The sequence below is a fragment of the Elaeis guineensis genome, chromosome 1, assembly GCF_000442705.2.
Source record: "Elaeis guineensis isolate ETL-2024a chromosome 1, EG11, whole genome shotgun sequence".
In the NCBI taxonomy this organism is placed as follows: Eukaryota; Viridiplantae; Streptophyta; class Magnoliopsida; order Arecales; family Arecaceae; genus Elaeis; species Elaeis guineensis.
Window position 1 is genome coordinate 8,860,358 of NC_025993.2, and position 9,134 is coordinate 8,869,491.

Here is a 9,134-nt window from a genome sequence, read left to right on the forward strand (position 1 = left end):
CTTTCCTAATCTATGGTCTTTTCAGGCTAAAGGATTGCAGGTCTATGTCCATATTTTGGCCATGGAACCTGGAAACTTTACAATCCTCTATGGTGGAAGAAACGAAAACTAGAGGAATTTGGGAAAGCTGCGAGTGGGCTGGTAGAAGCGAAGTTAACTAGCTGATGAGTGAAAATTTGGCCCGAGTTTCGAACCTAGCTTCAAATCAAATGCTTGGCTGTATGAGTTTCTGAGATGGGCTTCTATTCTCAAACAGGATACCTCATTGCTACAACAGTACCAGGTGTTGGACTCAAATTTGACGCAAGGAGAATCTGCAAAGGCCGTTACTGGGTTATTAACCGATGGACTGATTGCCTGAACTACTACTGCTTGATATCTGGTCAATGACTGATGACACGGAATCCTTCAAAGCCTTGTTAAATTAAAACCGAGCAGTCCATAAATGAGGCTCTCATCATCCTTCCTTTTTCTTTTTTTTTTCTTTTTTTTTCTTTTTTTTGGCGTGACAGAGGCTCTCACCGTCAGTCAACTCATCTCCCACAGCTCAATCTACTCTCATATGAAATATGTTCAACTTCTTTTGATTTTTTTACCGAGTTATTGTTAATTTAAAAAAAAATTATCAAAATAATATCTTCCTAAAATTATTTATCAAAATACTGTCCAGATGAAAATCGTCCTGTCATAGGACGACTTTAGATGCCAACTCATCACTTTTCACGTCATGTGAACAGATGAGTAGCAAAAGAGAGTTGCCTTACCGAAGGATGACTCATAGAGTCGCCTTATGAAAAAGTGACTATATGAGTCACTCTTTCATAAAGTGAATTATAGAGTCGTCTTACTGAAGAGCGACTCATAGAGTCGCCTACATAACCCCTCCCTCCCTTCCCACCTCTCTCCGTCACTTAGGGGAAAAAAAAAAACAAACCAACTGACCCCTTTCCTCCCCGTGTGATCCCCGCCTCTCCCTCTCGATCCCCGATGCAAATATCTCTTACTCCCTCTCGGTCCTCGACGCAGATGCCCCTCGCTCCCTCTTGGTGCTAGAACCCCCTTTCTCCCTCTCGATCTCCGGTGCAGAAGAACTCCCCTCCCTATCGGTCCCCGACGGCCCTCCTCCTCTTGACGCAAGAACCCCCCTCCCTCTCGATCCCCAGCGGTCGTCTCTCCTCCTCTCGACCCATCCCCCTCCTCTTCTCCGACGTTCCACCGCCCCTCCCTCCTCCTTTCGGCGGTCTGCGGCGTGAGAACCTCCCTCCCTCTCCCTCTCGATCTCCGGCGGCCCTTCCTCCTCTCAGCCCGCCCCCTCCTCCTCCTTGACGTACCACCGTCGGTGGTCCTCGGTGCACCGCCCACCCCAAGATCAGTTAAGGCAAATGAAGATAATTTTTTTATTTTTATGATTTAATTTTTTATATAAATTATAAATTTATTTTTATAATATTTATTTATATTTTTATATTTTTATGTTTATAAATTTATGTTTATTATATTTTTATGTTTATAAACATAAACTTATGTTTATATTTTTATGTTTATAAATTTATTTTTTATATTTTTATGTTTATAAATTTATGTGTATATTTTTATAAATTTATGTTGATATGAATTATAAATTTATGTTCATTATAAATTTATATTTTAATAATGAAAGGTAATTTGTACAAGAGAAAGATAATTTAATATAAATAATATTTATTTATAAATAAATTATTAAAATAATTTTCTACTTAGGACTTGTTTAGTTGGCTGAGCCCAAAATCCTATGGGATTCGTAGCCCAACCACCATAAGTATTGAATTACAAGCCAACTAAGCCTATGTTTTCAAGCATCTAGGGCTATCTTTTGAGTGGGCTAGCTCGAATTCCATAAGAAAAAAAATGACCTGTTGAGATCATTTTTTTCTCCCTATGGGATTCGGGTCAGTCCACTCAAAAGATGGCCCTGGATGCTTGAAAACATAAGTTTAGTTGACTTGTAATCCAATATTTATGGTGGTTGGGCCATGAATCTCATAGAATTTTGGATCCAGCCAACCAAACAAATCCCAAATAGAAAATTATTTTGATAATTTATTTATAAATATATAATATTTATATTAAAATTTTATATTGTATAGAATTATAGACTCGTCTTTTGATTAATGTACATATTCTACGATATCCGTACATTTATATATTTTTGTACAGATGGTAGAATTATGTACATTGATCAATTGATTGTCTAGTTTGGACAGTTTGAGAATTGCAATTAATTCTATAGGTAATTACAGTAATCAAACGATACGCAGAGGATTCGAGAAAAATTTCGGATAGCATTTTTCTTTAGTTCTCTCCATACATTTTTGATCGTATGGGCAAAACTAAGAAAAAATATTACCAAAATTTTTTTCGGCCTCTATTATGTATCGTTTGATTACTATAATTATCTATAAAATTAATACAATTTCTGAATAGGATAGAACCTAATTTTATCTATTAGATGGTGATAGAATGCATTTATTATGTAAGTCATTTTAAATATTAAGTACTTTCTCCTAGTGAATATCTGTTTATGTGTTCATGCAGTTTTTCTCATAATAATTTTTAGCAAAATGGATGCAAGTCCTATCACTGTTATCTTCCATTGGGATGGGAGGATCAATCAAAATGATAACAGTGCATATTATGATGGTGGAAGGATTCGGATCACCATGGTGGATCGTAACACAATATACCTAAAACTTGTGCAAGTCTACTATGCTATCACCAGATGGAACCCCAATAACTATGGAGTTTTTCTACTATGTAGATTTTTGATGTATACTGTTGGACAGTATTTAACTGTACCTACTGAAGATAATCAGAACACGAATACCATCTTGGACATTCCAACAAAGGAGATTTTTCGAGCAATTGAAATTTTTATTGAGCCTACAGCGGTAGGAGTTTTGGATGGCAGCGAACAGCATGTTAGTATGTCTCAGGCTGTATCTGCCCCACTTGCGCAATCAGAGATGGGTAGTTCTCTACTTGATGCAGCTTCAATGACCGATGAAGCTGGGTATGAGTTCGGAGGCACCTCTATATATACTATTGGTAGACCAACAGCATCCATGACTGATAGTCCTCAGTACATAATAGGTGCAAAGTCTGTATATTAATATCTATATAACACCATATTTGATGATACGAGTTGGTCCTAGTTATGTGACAGCTACCGTGGAGCACATGGAGCACGAATCTTATGACCTTATATCACTTAATCAGACACATACAACACATGTCGGACTTGGAGGATGGGAACTGCAATGGCTGATATAATTTTATTTAAAAATGAAACCGCTGTTAGTTATGATCCTAATCCTACTGATGATGAAGATAAGGATGCTGATATAGAGTCTGATGGTAGTGATAATGGGGAGTCTAGTGCAGAAGAGGATGTCCCACCACATAAGGCACTCTTTATTCCTGAATTTGGACTAGTTGATGCATCCGACGACGATAAGACCGCATCCCACGGAGCATTGTCAAAACATTCATTCTTTGGTGGGAATAAAGAGTTAAGAAAGAGAATGGTATTCGGGTCGAAAGAATAAGTCTAACGTGCCGTGAAATAATATGCCATTTGCATCCACCATCCTTTCAAAATTGTCGAATCAGATAGAGTTAAATGAAGCGTCATGTATAAATAGTCTGATACTTACAGTTGGTATCTCTGTGCATTCCTTCGGACTAAGACGCAACGATGAAAAATTGCGATATATAAAGGGCTACACATATGCTTGAATACAGATGTGATGCAAGATCATCCACAGCTTGATGCACGCATGATTGTCGATATCATTAGAGGATCAGTTAGGACAGAGATATCCATATCCATATCAACCTACCAGGCTTATGTACGTAATGCATGGCAGTGCGAGGCATCTTACAGAAAGATATGGATAGCCAAACAACTTGTTATGGACAAACTGTTTGGAGATTGGACAGTCCTATAATACATTGGGTCCTTGGCTAGTTGCAGTTCATCATGCCAACGAGGGGACTGATAGATTTTACAAAATTTTCTGTAATAGAAGCAAACACATAGGTGTTTCACTGAATTTTTTGAGCATTTGGTCCATGCATTGTTTGGAGCACGTGATGCGATAGTTTGACATGCATCAGGACGTCCCCCCACCATACAACACTCGTGATGCTCTCCACCGTTTAGATTGACGAGGACGGTATCGCCATGATTAGGTTCGAAAGCATCAGAAGCATATTGACGCATGAGAGCAGCGGGAGGATTTGATTGTGGCTGGTCCACCCATGCTTCCCATGATGGATTATTATGATCCATATCTGCAATGGTACAAGAGCATTACTAGGCGATTCATCTTGCCATTGATGAGTGAGTGGCCCGAGATGAGGTTCCATCTTTCGGGCAGCGTGATGGATATTATCGTAAGTATATTTTGCTTTTATCTCATTTTGTTATATTATTATTGGTATACTTATGAATAATATTTATTTTTTTTTTATACCAACAGTTTCAGAAGATCACATCGCTATACCATACGGTAAGGAGCGGCTTCCATTCAGTCACTGTTGGATGCAAGGATTGAGCACTTGTCGATATTATAGATGGCCTTATCGATACTATGCGAGTCGTCTCAGAGGATAAACAACTTTAGACTGTGCCATCGACGGATGATCCGAGTACCTCTTTATATGCCCAACACACCTCATATTCTGGCTTCTCGAACTTTGACCTTCCTGTAGATAATGCATCTATATTACAAAAGATGAGCGAGTCAGGAGACACGTCATACTGATCCGATGAGCAACACGTCGATCAGCATGGGAGGGCCAAAGGCAGGGGTTGACTAAGAGTTTCTCAAGATAGACAACAGGCATATGATGATAGGCCAAGCACGCCCCTACCTCTCTCTCTATCGGTCGATACCGTACCTGAGCCATCATGCCAGCAGCCAAAGATGACATATGTTTACGAGAAGCAGATGCGGAGGAGGCCCCAGTATCTTGATATATACGCCTCTCGATAGTTGTAATACCTTTTTTTTTTAGCTAAAAAAATTTTGTAGTCAACTATTGGATTACATTATTTTGAAATTAATATTATAAATTTTTTTCATCTAAAAACACATGTTACAATTTTTGCTAGTTGCACAAAAAATTAATTGTTAATCTTGATACAAGTTATATAGTTGGAGTTTAGGATTGTCCATCATTTCTAAGATAACTAGTTGATTCTAATATACCTTTAATAATAATGTAATATAATATAATATAATATAATATTTATCTCATATATTATAATAATATATATAATAATATAATATATTATACTATATTATTATATATAATTATATCATATAATTTATTATATTATATTAATATAAGATATTGATACAATATAATACTATAATATCATATATATTATATTATAATAATGTATAGCAGTAAAATAATATCATATATTAATATTTTATAATATAATATTATAAATAATAGTATAACAATATAATATAATAAGTTACAATAAATAAAATAATATATAATAATAAAATATATTATATTTCATATTGATATAGTACTATAATAATATAATAATAGAGTATAATATGTTATAATATATTATATATTAATATGTATAATATATAATAATATAATATTATCTTATATAACAATAAAATAATGTATAACAATAAAATAATATAATATACTAATATTCTATAATATAATATTATAAATAATAATATAACAATATAATATATGATAATATATTATAATGATATAATATAGAATAATAAAATATAATAGTTATATAATATATTATAATAATATAATATATTTTTATATTATATATATTAATATAATGTAATATAATATATTATTATATTATATTATAATATATTATAATATAATAATATAACAATATATAATGTTAGATAATATACAAAGTCGTTATATCATAGGGTAATTCATAGAGTCATCCTATCAAACGATGACTCATTCTGTGAACCACCTATCCCTCAGCTAGCAATCAAACTAGTGAGGTGGCATCTAAAGTCGTCCTGTCAAATGGCGAATTTCATCTAGATAGTATTTTGATAAATAATTTTAGGAAGATATTATTTTGATAATTTTTTTAAAAATTAACAGCAAATCGATAAAAAAGCCACTTCTTCTCAGAGGAATAGAGAGAAGGAGGTGCAAATCTAAAATATAATTATCAAATCTCATGGATCACATGAGGGAAGGCAACCAACGGTGGCATCGATGGCTAGCAGGAAAGTTTCAACGTCTTCGAATGAACGCTGGGACTTTCACAGCCCTATTCCAACTGAATTTGCATTGGCTGAATGCTTGTAATTGTTGCTATGGGTGTCAGAGTTGGTGCTCTCCAAACCATCAGGAAAATTAAAAGCAGCTTGACTCTCGGATTCATGTAAAAAAACTAGGCGACGCACTTCAGCACTCCTCGCCATCCAGCAAACCAAAGAGTAAAAATCTACATTATCCAAGGTACACTTTCTGAAAGAAAGTATCCATCCCTTTTGAGATTTTTTTATTATTTTTTATTCTTTAATTTTCAAAATACCTCCTCTCCAACTTATTTTCAAAACTACGGTTCTCTTCAAAATCACCGATTCAACCAGCGATTTCACGGCCACCTCGACAGTGATGTGGTCGAGATGAAATCGCCAGCTGCACTGACAATTTCTTCTCTCTCTTTTTTTTATTTGACAAAGGAGAGGGGTAGGGAGTGGCACGAGACCGCGGGGAGGGGGGGTTGGCACGGACAGGGAAGAGAGAGGGGTGGTGGGGGTTGCAAGGGGTGGGGGTGCACAACCGGAGACGGCACAAGCAGTGCGGAGGGCCGGGGGGGTGCGCGGTCGTGGGAGGGCAAAGGAGGTTGCGGGGGTTGGGGGTGCGCAGCCAAAGATGGCACAGGTGGTGTGGGGGGCCGAGGGGGTGCATGGATGGGGGAGGGTGGAGGGCACAGGTTGGTCGACCCGAGAGGGTGGGAGGAAGGAAAGGGAAAAATGGAGGGAAAAAAATAAAAAAAAAAAGAAAGACAAAATATTAATTTTAAAAAATAAAAAATTTAATTTTAATAATAAAATAATATTAATTTTTAAATAAATTTTAAATAAATAAGAAAATATTTTTATTTTTAAAAGAAATAAATGAATAAAAATTAATTATTTGTTAATTAAATATTATTATTTGATTAATAATTAATTATTATTTGATTAAATATTCTTTTGTAATAAAATATTTAAATAATAATGAATTTAAATAAAAAATAAGTATTAAACAATATAATAATAATAAGTATTAAACAATAATAATAATATTTTATTTATTTACTTATTTATTTACTTATTTATTTATATTTTTAAAATATTTGTAGTGAGTCGAACTTTCATATTATAAAATATTATTAATAATATTAAAATAATAATAATAAAAGAAGAGAAAATATTTTATTATTATTATTTTAAAAATAATAAAATAATATTTGATTTTTCAAATAAAATTTTAAATAATAAGAAAATATTACTTTTAAAAATTAAGAAAATAATATTACTTTATTATTTATCAAATAACAAAAATAATAATTTATTATTAATCATTAATAATGTTTTATTATTATTAAAAAATAAAATCTTATTATTCATAAAATAATAATAATAATATTTTATTAATAAAATAATAATATTTAATTACTAATTATCCAGTCCAATATGATTTCAAATTATTTTTTAAAATTAAATAATAGTATTTAATAACTAATTATCCAGTCCAAAGGGGTGGTGGTGCGTGCCTAGCGCAGAAGTCAGAATGTGTAAGATTTTTTCAAATGGGTGCTTAGAAGTCAAATAGTTTTGGATTCCTATGAAGTTAAAACCCTGCTTACCAATCAAGTCAAAAATCTACATAGAAAATTTGAAATTTTTTTGAAGTTTTTGAAAATAAGAATTGTAGTTTCTCTTAGGACCGTGCAGGATATCCATTTGCAGATTTTGATGCAGGAAGTCAGGACGTGTAACTTTTTCCAAATAGATTTTCGAAAGTCAAATGATTTCAAATTCCTATCAAATTTAAAACCCCACTTATCAGTCAAGTCAAAAACCTACACAAAAAATTTGAAAATTTTATGAAGTTTCTGAATATAGAAATTATAATTTTTCTGAAGACTGTGTAGGGTACCTGGTCACATGTTTTGATGCAAGAAAAAAATGCGATAGTGACTTGATTACAAAAAATATGACAGGAATAAAATCTTATTATTCATAAAATAATAAAAAAATATATTTTATTAATAAAATAATTATATTTAATTACTAATTATCCAGTCCAGTAAAAAATTTAAAAAATAATTTTTAATAATTTGAAAAAATAATTTGAAATTGCATTGGAAAAATAATTTTTAATATTTTATTTATTTAGTTATTTATTTAGCTATTTATTTATATTTTTAAAATATTTGTAGTGAGTTGACCTTTCAAAGGCGACTTTCTGGAAAAAAATATTTTTATATTTTATTTATTTATATATATTTTTTATTAATAAATAATTCTTTCTAAAAATAATTTTAAAAATAATTTTAAAAATATATTTTATTTATTTATTTATATTATTTATTTTATTTTTTTTGGTTTCTTTCTTCTCCCCCTGCGGCTTCGTGCCGAGCATACACCGCCATATCCCTTGTGCAGATCAAAAAGTTGACTCGGAACCATAGTTACCATTGTACCTTGACGATGTCAAATTATTATTAATCAAATAATAATAATTTATTATTAATCAAATTATTGGTTTGATACTCCTTCCATTTTCAAACTCCATGGCAATCTTGGGTTTTTTTTTTCGCCCTCGTTCTCATTAAGCATAGCTCAGCCAGCGGGGGGTGGCACGGGTGGGGGAGATGGGGGTGGCGGGGATCACTAAAATTGCCACCTAAATAAATTTTAATGAGAATTAAATAAAATTAAGAAGATTAGTTTAGTCTAAAAATTAAATTAGAAAAAAAAAAAAGCTATCTAAAAATACATGGCAAGAGAGAATATAAGGACTCTATATGTGGTCTATCATTTTGACGTCACTAAGGCACAATGAGTTGAGCGATACTT